The sequence below is a fragment of the Sorex fumeus genome, unplaced genomic scaffold (assembly GCF_029834395.1).
Source record: "Sorex fumeus unplaced genomic scaffold, SorFum_2.1 ptg000128l, whole genome shotgun sequence".
Classification (NCBI taxonomy): Eukaryota; Metazoa; Chordata; class Mammalia; order Eulipotyphla; family Soricidae; genus Sorex; species Sorex fumeus.
The window spans coordinates 22330328-22342525 of record NW_026606185.1 but is presented as its reverse complement, the minus strand read 5'-3'; the positions used below and the strand labels follow the sequence as shown (position 1 = coordinate 22342525).

The 12198-nt window shown below is 40.1% G+C and overlaps 1 non-coding gene across 1 annotated transcript; it reads right to left on the bottom strand.

Moving 5' to 3' along the window:
- Positions 1-214: 214 nt before the first annotated feature.
- On the bottom strand, positions 215-276 carry LOC130045580 (U7 small nuclear RNA). Its single transcript, XR_008795566.1, has one exon. It is a non-coding gene; the product is annotated as a U7 small nuclear RNA (small nuclear RNA).
- Between the last annotated feature and the right edge of the window lie 11922 nt (positions 277-12198).

The window sequence follows — 12198 nt, the reverse complement described above, 5'->3', positions numbered from 1 at the left end:
TAACAAGAAAACACTAATCTTTATGCTAAAAGAAGTATGCTTGGACATTACTGACAGCAGGGCACAATACCTGGTATAAATGAACCTAAAAGACTTTGGATATTGCCTATATAACTTTAAATCTTAGTTCTGTTCCTTACTAGCCATATGACCTTGGATGAGTCCTTAACATCCCTGATTTTCCTTTTTTTGTGGGGAGGGGGAGTGTGAGGGGTATAGTTTTCTGGTAGCAACCAGAAAACCTGCTAGACAAATTCTAATAGAACCATAATACCATCCTTGGATTTTAAGTAGGATTTTCATTCCTTAACATCCTTAGATTGTCAGTAAGAAAGCAAAAATAATTGCTACTTTCCAGGATTGTGAGAGTTAGAAATAATTATATACATATAATAATGCTAAATAGTATAGTCACTCTGAAAAATAGTTTCGCATTCTTATAAAACTAAATATGCATTTACTATATGACCCAACACCTTTGCTCTTGAACAATTATCCCACAGAAATGAAAACTTATGTTTATGCTAAAGTCTATACAAATGTTTATAGCAGTCTTACTTGTAATAGCCAAAAATTGGAAATAACTCATACATCCTTCCCTGGGTGAGTCATCTAGCAAACTGTATTACACCCACACCACGAAATACTGTGAAACAATAAATAAAGGTGAACTCTTGATATTTGGACATTGGATCAATCTCAAGAAAATTATACTGGGTAAAATAATAATAACAATAATAATAATAATTTCCAAATGGTTCCATACAGTTTTGATTACACTTACAGACTTTTTTACATTTATTTTTTCATTGACCTTAAGGTAACTTTATTTTGAAAGTGCTTAAATGTTTACAGGATTTATGGGTACTATGTTATTGCACCTATTTTTTACTAAAATCAGTGGCTGGAGAGATAGCACAGTGGGTAGGGCATTTGCCATGCACATGGCCGATGCAGGTTCGATTCCCCATCCCTCTCAGAGAGCCCAGCAAGCTACCGAGAGTATCCCGTCCACATGGCAGAGCCTGGCAAGCTCCCTGTGGCATATTCAATATGCCAAAAACAGTAACAAGTCTTACAATGGAGACATTACTGCTTGAGCAAATCGATGAACAATGGGAGGACAGTGCTACAGTGCTATGTTATCACATCACACCCATCATCTTGACTATTACAATTAATGTTCTGAGAAATATAGAATTGCATGTCCTTCCAGATTTTGTGTTCTTGGGTAGATGGTAAGTAGTGTAATAGCAGGATAAATAAAAACTCAAGTTATTTTAGAAGTCTCCAAACCATTTCTCAAACCAAGCAACAATCCCACCAGCAGTGAATATATTCCTTTTCTTTTTTTTTGCCACATTCCCAACAGCATATTGGTCAATAACATTCTAGCAAAGTCTAAAGAAACTTTTAGTTCATTCTCTACCTCTTTGGTAACTCAGATCTATAGTCAGAAACAGAGGGTTTTATTAGGACATTTCCCTTGCTTGTTTCTTAGTATACTTCACATAAGAGAGGTCATCTGGTATTTTTCTCTTTATGACTTATTTCACTGACCACGATTACTTCAATTCCATCTATGCTGCAGCAAAGCAGAGAAAGATTATCTTTTCTTAGAGATAAAAAGTACTCCAGGGGCTGAAGCACAGCGGGTAGGGCGTTTGCCTTGCATGCAGCCGACCCAGGTTCAATTCCCACATCCCATATGTGGCACAGCCAGGAGTAATTTCTGAGTGCAGAGGCCAGGAGTAACCCCTGTGCATTGCTGGGTGTGACCCAAAAAGCAAAGAAATAAAGAAGCATCCCATTGTGTGTATATATGTGTACACACACAAACACACACACACAAATATGTGTGTGTATATATATAGCACAGAGGTAGGGCGTTTTCCTTGCACGCAGCCAACATGGCCGACTCGAGTTCTTTTCCTCCGCCCCTCTCAGAGAGCCCAGCAAGTTACCGAGAGTATCTCGCCCACACGGCAGAGCCTGGAAAGCTACCCGTGACATACTCGATATGCCAAACACAGTAACAACAAGTCTCATGATGGAGACGTTACTGGGCCCGCTCGAGCAAATCGATGAACAACAGGAGGACCATGACCGTGATATATATATATAATATACATAGTATATAGTATATGTATATAGCATATAGTATATAGTATATATGTATATAGTATATAGTATATATGTATATAGTATATATATGTATAGTATATATGTATATAGTATATATATATATAGAAGTATAATAAGTGCCGTGATATATATACACATATATATATATGCTCCTGGAATGCTTGTATATATGTGTGTGTATGTAATCTTTAAAAATATTTTTAAAGGGGGATGGAGCAATAGCACAGCGGGTAGAGCGTTTGCCTTGCACGCGGCCAACCTGGGTTCGATTCCCAGCATCCCATATGGTCCCCTGAGCACCGCCAGGGGTGATTCCTGAGTGCAAACCCAGGAGTAATCCCTGTGCATCGCCAGGTGTGACCCAAAAAGCAAAAAAAAAAAATTTAAATAGTACAATACCTCTCGGAGAGCCCGGCAAGCTACCAAGAGTATTCGATATGCCAGACACAGTAACAACAAAGTCTCCAATGGAGACATTACTGGGCCCGCTCGAGCAAATCGACGATCAACGGGAGGGCCTTTACCTTTACCTTTACCTTTATTGTTTTATAGATGCAGTGATGCTAGACTGTGCTCACCACCAGAGTGCAGAGTGCAGGATTCTGCCACTAGTACTCCAAGTCCCTCTCCCCACTCCAGTACCTCAGATCACAGTTCAATCCCAGTGTTCATATCCACTGGGGATTATTTATTCCAGAGATTTGTTTCTTTATATTTTATAAATGAGTGAAATCATCTTTTTCTTTCTGACTCACATCATTAGCATGACTTACTCCAATTTTATCCATACTGCAGCAAACTACAAGATATCCTCTTTCATCACAGCTGACTGGTACTCCATTGTGCATAAAATACACAACTTCTTATCAACTCATCTGTTGTTGGGCACTTGGGTTGTTTCCAGATCTTGGCTATTATAAATAATGCTGTGAGAAATACAGAATTGCATGTCTTTCATATTTTGTGTTCTTGGGTAGATGGTAAGTAGTGGAATAACAGAATAAATAAAAACTCAGGTTTTTCAGAAGTCTCCAAACCATTTCCCAAACCAAGCAACAATCCCACTAGCAGTGAATGAGTTCCCTTTTTGCCACATTCCCACCAGCATTCATGTTCTTAGACTTTTTATATAAACCATTCTTGATATCGTGAGGTGCTGATTGTCATTTTTATTTGTATTTCCCTGATAATCAGTGAAATGAACATTTTAAGATGCTTATTGGACATCTTTAAGTCATCTTTGAGAAATTATTCATCTCTTTTCCCCATGTCTTGATGGAGTTATTTGTGGTTTTGTGGTGGTAGTTGTTGAACTTTGATAGTGCTTTATATATCTTTTCAGCCACCCTCCAGAACTGACGACTGCTTCTCAGAAGGAAGCATAAAATGAGGCCCCCATAACCATGCCTCCAGAGTATGCATCAGGTTGTTATCAATCGGGTGCCCCAGAGGGGGGCGGGTGACAGCCCTCCCCGCCCCAAGGGACCCAGACATGGCAGCCAATCTCCACTACCTAACCACCGCCACACTCTCGGCTTTTTTTCCACATGCTCAGGCTGAAACTCACACGAGTGAAGTCCGACAGAACCCAGGTAATGCATAATTTTGTGACCTTGGATTCTGGGTTCAATGGAACCCGGAAGCAGAGATCCTCTGCCTGCTTCCCCCAATCTCCAGAGACCCAGAGGTCATATCCATAAGCCACCTCCTGCAGGCACCAGATAATCTCACTGGACACCTTCCAGAACTCACAGCTGCTTCTCCCGGAAGGGAGCATAAAATGAGGCCCCCCATAACTATGCCCCATAACTAAGACTCCGCACCAGGCTGTTTTCACTCGGGGTGCCCCAGAGGGGGGCAGGTGAGAGCCCTTCCCACCCCAGGGAACCAGCCCCGGCAGCCGACCTCCACTACCCAAACACTGCCACGCTCCAAGCCTCTTTCTACATGCTTGGGTAGAGTCTCACATATGAGTGAACATATTCCTGAACTGTGCAGCCACAATACATCATAAGACACTCCCTACCCATTTTCCATAATTACCACACCATATTTGATGGGGTTCAGACAGTAGGCAACAAATCATAGAGGAAAAATATATATATGTATATATATATATGCCTCTCAGAGAGGGCCCTGCAAGAGTATCCCACCCGCACAGCAGAGCCTGGCAAGCTACCCATGGCATGTATTCAATATGCCAAAAACAGTAACAATAATGGGTCTCATTCCCCTGATCCTGAAAGAGCCTCCAATACGACAACGTTTGGAAAGACGAGTAAGGAGAGGCTGCTAAAATCTCAGGGCTGGGACAAATGGAGACATTACTGGTGCCTGCTGGAGTAAATCGATGAACAATGGGATGACAGTGATGACAGTGACAGTGATGTCTTTTCTATAATGCCTGATGTATGAATGTTTTTTCCCAATAGTGGGGTGTCTTCATTTTAGGCCTCATTCCTTTCACAGTGCAGAAGCTTTAGTTTTATATAGTCCTATTTGTTTATTTCTGCTTCGGTTTTCTTTGCCAATGAAGCCTATCAGTCATATAACTAAAGATTCCTCTGAGACCTAGTCCCGTCTGTATCTACTTCAATCTATTTTTTTGGAAATGAGTTTGATATCAAGATATTTAATCCATTTCTTTTTATTTTATTTTGGGGGTTGGGGGAACACATGTGGCCTGTCCAAGGCTTATTCCTAGCTCTGTGCTCAAGGTTCACCCCTGGAAGTTCTTGGGGAACCAATTGCAGTGCTGGGGATCACACTGGGGTCCACTGCATGTAAGGCAAGCGTCTTATTCCTTTAATACCTCTGGACTCTCAATTCTATTCTATTGGTTAGATTTTGTCTTTTCTAGTAGCTTAAATATATAATTACTAGAGTTTTGTGGTAAAGATCAAAATCGGGGAAAGCAAGTCTCCCATCTTTTTTTTTTCAGGTTTACTTTGACTATACTGGGAGTTTTATAGTTCTGTATAAACGGCTTGTTGTTGTTGTTGTTGAGAATTTGTTCTGTGACCTTGAAAAATATCATGGGCATTTTGGTGAGAATTGTATTGCCTTGGCAAATTACCTTACTTAGTTTTTTTTAAAATGTTATTTCTTCCAATCAATTTACAAGGAACATATTCTTTGTCCATATCCTTGTGTCTTTGGGACTTTCATAAATGATTTATAATTTTCACTAAAAAAGGTTTTTTTTTTTTACCTTTGTTGACTTATACATTTTAAAAAAGTTTTTTTTTGCTTTTTGGGTCACACCCAATGATGCCCTACCCGCTGTGCTATTGCTCCAGCCTTGACATAATTATAAACAAGAGAGCTTTTTAAAAATTTTTCTTTCTCTTCTACATCATTGATATATATGAATACAACATAATGCTGTGCACTGATCCTGTAGCTTGATACTTTACATTATATGTTTGTTTCAAGGAGTTTGCTAGTAGTATTTAGGGTTTTCTATGTACAATATATTATCAACTGTAAATACTGATAGATTGACTTCTTTACCAACCTGAATTCCTTTTCTCTTTCTTACCTAATTGCTGTGGCAAGGACTTCTAATGCTATATTGTAGAGGTGAAAGTGGAAATCCTTGTCTTCTGTCTTATCTTAGAGGACAGCCTTTAAGTTTCTCATCAAGTATAATGTTGCACGGCAGAGCCTGGCAAGCTACCTGTGGCGTGAATTCAATATGCCAAAAACAGTAATAATAAACTAATAATGGATCTCATTCCCCTGACCCTGAAATAGACTCAGTACTGCAGCACTGGGAAAGACAAGTAAGGAGAGGCTGCTAAAATCTCAGGGCTGGGATGAATGGAGACGTTACTGGTGCCTGCTTGAGTAAATCAATGACAACAGGATGACAGTGATACAGTAATAAGTATAATGTTATCTGAGTTTATTGTATATGACCATTACAATATTGAGGTAAGTCCCTTCCATTCCCTTGTGCTGAGTATTTTCATATTGAACTGATTTGATTCTTGTCAGATGCTTCTCCTGCATCTATGTAGAGGACTATATGGCCTCTGTCTACCACTTTATCTTTATCCATTCAACTCTTTTGGGGCCTATGGGCATTTCCAGATCTTGACTATTTTAATTATTTTAATTTTTTATTGAATCACGGTGACAAACATATTTACAAAGATGTTCATGATTGGATTTCAGTCATATAATGTCCTAACACCTGTCCCAACAACAGAGTACTTTTCCCACACTGCAATGAACATAGATATACCTGGATCTTTTTCAGTTAGTGATTTATGTTTTATGGACAAATACCTAGGAGTGGAATTGATGGATTATATGGTAGCCTACTTATACCTTTGTTTTTATGTTTTACATTTGTTTGGGGGGCATATCCTGTGGTGCCACAGGCTACTCCTGCTACATTGCTGGGAGACTGTTCTTGGAAGAATTCTGGAGACTAGAAATTAAATTTGGGTATCCATGAAAAGCATGTACACAGGTCTTTTGAGTAGCTCCCTAGTCACCCACTTTCAACTTTTTCTTGAAGTATCAAAATTGAAGAGATGGAGAACAGATTGGTGTTTTCTAAAGGTAAGGTTTAGAAGAAAAGAAGATATAATGATACAGTACAGAATGAATTTTATGCATCATATATATTGTGATAGTGGTGATATTGTGTATAGTATGTACCAAGGTGCATGGTGTGATGGGCTCACAAAAGCCACACAACTCTACCTCTCTATAATGCAGAAAGCAGATCGAAAATTGCTGGGATAGGACTGAAAGGTGTGGTTGGGTAAGGTAGAATATATAAGGCCATAAAAGATCTTGAGATAATCATCATGTGTATTATCTTTTTTGTGATAGTGGCTTTGCAGGTAAACACATAAGTCAAAGCTCATTAAATTTTATCTTATAAATATGTACTATTTATTCATATCAATTATGCCTCAATTAGCTATAAGAATAATAAGTTTCCCAGAAAAAAATGCAAAGAAGATGTTCAAATAATAGTTTCTTTGAAAAAGGTAGAGAAAGCAAAAAAGCAGGCTTTTTTCAATTCTTGGTTAAATTCTAGTAAATTTTTTTAAATGTCCACGCACTAATATCTATCTCTAGAAAAAGACTTTAGACTTTGCAATCTAGAGTCTTCTTTGTAACTTTCTTTTTATTATTTTTAATTGAGTCACCGTGAGATACCAGTTAAAAGGTTGTTCATGAGTTAGTGTCAGTCATACAATGTTCCAACACCCATCCCTTAATCAGTGTACATTTCTTGCCACCAATATCTTTAGCTTTCCTCCAGCCCCACCCCTGCAGCCTGCCTCTAAGGCAAACACTTTTCTTCTCTCTTTTTGGTAATGCTTCTGAACCCACAGTTTGGCTGCCTTCCCTAGTATGATTATAGACAGTACCTTGAGTTATAAAATAACCCAAAATCTAATCAGGCCCTGCTTCCTGCTCTCCATTACTAACATTGATAATGATCTCTAAGTTTCTCTAAACTTCAATATCACTTTCCATCATTTTCACTGTTCTTGGTGTTTGAGTCTATACTCTATAAACTCTATTTAAAAACATTATACTTTAATAGTTTCTTTGGTAACCTTGAAGGCCAAGATTCAGTTCATTTATTCTTTAAATAATGGCAGCTCCAGACATGTTAGTTGGAGAAGCATACATAAAATTTTTTCTTCACTCCCATAATCTATTGAGAGAAAAATATAAAGTTTATGTTTTTAAAAGTGAGTCTTCAACAAAACAAATCACTTCTTGCTTACGTGATAAATATGAGGAAAAACTTACATGGATAGCCCAAATAGATGAAAAGTGGCTATAAAAGCAAGAAAATGTTTACTGAAGGGGAAAAAATGGTGAATCACAAATAGGATGTACTGGCAGGAAGACTATATGAAGATGAAAGAGCATATTTATTAAATAACTTCTCACTTCCGGGTAATAAGTCATATGGTAAGCGCCTTCACTTATGCTGTTTACTTCATCCTCATAAGCTTACAAAAATCCAAAGATTAATCTTCTTATTCTTCCAAAAGTCATATGAAAAAATGCAATACAGGTGTGCCCAGTCTTCTTCCTCCCCCAGTCAGTCATTATTCGACCCCGGGACTTGGCGTTCTCTGCATATGCGCACCAGGCGCCCTCTAAGATACTGGGATGCTCACCAATCCTGATGCTCCTGTTCATCCCCAACATTGTTCCGGGTCGTTTTCCTCCCCCGGGTTGTACCCCCCACACACTCCAGGTACCCGTAATGAGCGTGACCTCTTCAGAAGTGGGAGTGGCCTAATTTTGGGCCGCAGGTGATTTAATAGTACCCAGCAATCTCGTGTAATATCTCACTCTTCATACCTCCACACCAACATGAAGAAAAAAATGCAAATCCCCACAACGAGGGGAGGACGATGAAAAGAGTCCACAAGTTTCATTAGATGCTACTCACTTAAGGGCCCTGAGAAAGAATTCAGATATGAAGTACTGAAGATGTTGAATGAACTCAATGAAACAGTGAGACAGATATCCAGTAAATTAAAGGAGGACATGAGAGAAACAATCAAGAAAATAGAGGAAGAAATGAGAGCAGAAATTGGAAAGCTACACACAGAAATGTCACAAATAAAAGATTCCATAGATGAAATAAAAAACTCATTCTGTATCCTCAACAGTAGAATGGCCACAGATGAAGACAGAATCAGGAAGCTGGAAGATCAGCTGCAGGAAGCCTACAGGTAACAACAAACAATGGCAAGAGACCTCAAAATAGCTCTAGAGCGAATCAGAGTCCTAAGAAATGATTCCAAGAGGAACAACATTAGAATCATCGGAGTACCAGAAGGTCAGGGAAATAATCCAAATAAAAATGCCACGATTAAACAAATCATTTCTGAAAAGTTCCCAGAGCTGGACAATGCAGCCATTGAGATTCAAGGAGCCCAAAGGGTGCCAGCTAAAAGACATCCTAACAAAGACACTCCAAGACATATCATAGTTAGAATGACAGATGCTGTGGACAGAGACACAATACTGCAAGCAGCAAGGTCAAAGAAGGAAATCACATACAAAGAAGCACCCTCTAGATTCACAGCAGACCTATCAGAAGAAACTCTCCAAGTCCAAAAGCAATGGTGGGATATAGTGAAAAAACTCACTGAAATGAACGCTTCACCAAGAATACTCTATCTGGCTAAACTCTCACTCAAACTCGAAGGAACGGTACACTATTTTGTGGATAAACAGCAGCTCAGGAACTTCAAGACTCAAAAGCAAACCTAAAAGAAGGGCTAAAGGAGCTACTATAAGACAAGACAAACACAACAAGCACAGCAGACCCTTACAGAAAGATGGCACAAAACCCCAAACAATAATCTCTCTCGGTGTCAATGGTTTAAATTCACCAATTAAGAGACATGGAGTGGCAAACAAATTCAACACAGAAGCCCACCAAGCTTATTTAGTGAAGAAACTAGCCCAGAAAACCCAACCAGTAATGAAGTGCTAGAAAACCTCTCTGACAAGGAATTTAGAAGGGCGCTACTGAGGATGCATAGGGAGCTAAAAGAAACAATGGAACGCACCACCAATAAAACAGAAGAGGATTTGAGAGCAGAAATGTGGAAAATGTAAACAAAATTACACACAGTAATGACATATCTAAAAACCTGGTAAAGGGGGTATGGTGCCACCAGCAGGTCAATCTATACCTGTGAGGTGAGTGCATCAGCAGCCTGATGGCACCTTCAGACTTCCTGATATCCCAAAATTGCTACTGTGCCTTTGGCCAGACCCCAAAAACCTGGGGCAAAGTTTACCAAGAAAGTAAAAAGCCAAAAGTTAGGTATGTGGAAGACACCCACAAACCACCTCCAGCTTAGCTATATAATTGGAGGCATGGCCTCTCTTGTTCCTGATTGAACTGCTTAACGGCCATGATCCCAGAGACTCAGAAAGAAATCTCAAAGTCCAACGGCTTCTGGAAGAAAAACGTCCAGTCCCTGCAGTATGTTATAGGCGCTGGGCCACCCCAGGTGGGAATAGGTTTTGTGCCTTGGCCTGTTCCCCCTGGTGACCCAGTGGCCGCCATACTCCAGAGGCCTCTAGACAGTCAGGTTTGGGCCCGCAGTGATGAGACATGCGGGACCTCATGGGAAGGGGGTGGAGCCGGCCCTTTCCTACCCGTCCCAACAAGACCCCAAGTCACCGCCCACAAACGGCCTCTCTAGCTCCTGATCAAGCTGCATCATGGCCATGATCCTAGAGACCCAGAAACAAATCTTAAAACCCAGCGGCTTTTGGCAGAAATGTGCCTGGACTGTGCAGTAGGTTACTGTCGCCGGGCCACCCCAGGGGGAAAAGGTGCCATCCCTCGCCTGCTCCCTCTTGGTGGCTAAGTGGCCGCCATTCGCCATAGGCCATTGGATAGTCAGGTTTGGAACCGCAGTGACGAGACATGTGGGGCCTCATGAGATGGGGATGGAGCTGGCCCTTTCCTCCCCGTCCCAATGAGACCCCAAGTCATCACCCACAAACTGCCTCTCTAGCTCCTGATGAAGCTGCTTAACAGCCATGATCCCAGAGACTCAGAAACAAATCTCAGAACCCAGTGGCTTTTGGCAGAAATGCTCCCGGACCCTGTAGTAGGTTACTGTCGCCGGGCCATTCCAGGGGAGAAAGGGTGCTGTGCCTCCACCTGCTCCCCCTAGGAGGCTCGGTGGCCACCAAACTTTAGCAGAAGATGGAACAAAACACCATAACATTAATCTCTCTCAATATTAATGGGCTAAACACACCAATTAAAAGACACAGAGTGGCAGAACGGATCATAAAATTGAGCCTATTCTGCTGCCTGCAAGAAACACATCTGAACAGTCGGAACAATACAGATTCAAAGGCTGGAAAACAATTCTACAGGCAAACAACCTCCTCAAAAAAGCTGGGGTAGCCATTCTGGTATCAGACAACATTGATTTCAAACTAAAGAAGATCACAAGAGACAGTGAAGGTCATGTCTTATTGATCAAGGGATCTGTACATCAGGAAGAACACACATTCCTAAGTGTATATGCACCTAATGAGGGACCAGCAAAATACTTAAAACAACTATTCATAGACTTGAAGAAAGACATCAATAGCAACAAAATACTAGGAGATTTCAATACCACTTTATCGTCTCTCAATAGATTAACCAGACTCAAGCTTAGCAAGCACATACTTTATCTGAAGGAAGAAATGGAAGAAAGGGGCTTAGTTGATATATATAGGACACTTCATCCTCAAAAAACTGAACACACATTGTTCTCAAGTGTGCATGGGAATTCTCCAAGATAGATCACATGCTGGGTCACAAAATATACCTCCATAAAATTAAGAAGATAGAGATTGTATCAATGATCTTCTCAGACCATGATGTGCTGAAAATAGAAGTGAATCATACACACAAACAGAAAATCAAATCAAACACCTGGAAATTAAACAGCTCACTACTGAACAAGTGGCTTAGAAAGGAAATCAAAAAGGAAATGAAAATATTCCTGAAAACAAATGAAAATGAAGACATGAGTTACCAGAACTTATGGGGCACAGCAAAAGCTATGTTAAGGGGAAAGTTTATAGCTCTACAAGAATTCTTCAGGAAGGAAGAGCAAACCCTTATAAGTAACCTAAACTCACAGCTTAAGAGCTTGGAGAATGACCAACGAAAGGAGTCCAACCTAGGCAGGAGAAAGGAAATAATGAAACTTAGAGAAGAAATTAACAAGATGGAAGCCCCAAAAAAATCCAAAAGATCAATGAAACCAAGAGCTGGTTCTTTGAGAAAATAAACAATATTGATAAGCCTTTTTCAAGACTCACAAAGAAAGGGAGAGAGAAAACCCTAATAAACTGAATCAGAAATGAAAAGAGAGACATCACAACAGAAACTACAGAAATTCAAAGGATCCTCAGAGATTACTTTTGAGAATCTTTATGCCACAAAATAAGAAAACCTCAAGGAAATGGATAAATTCCTGGATTCCTATAGCCTTCCAAGGCTGAACCAAGAAAATCTGGAGCACC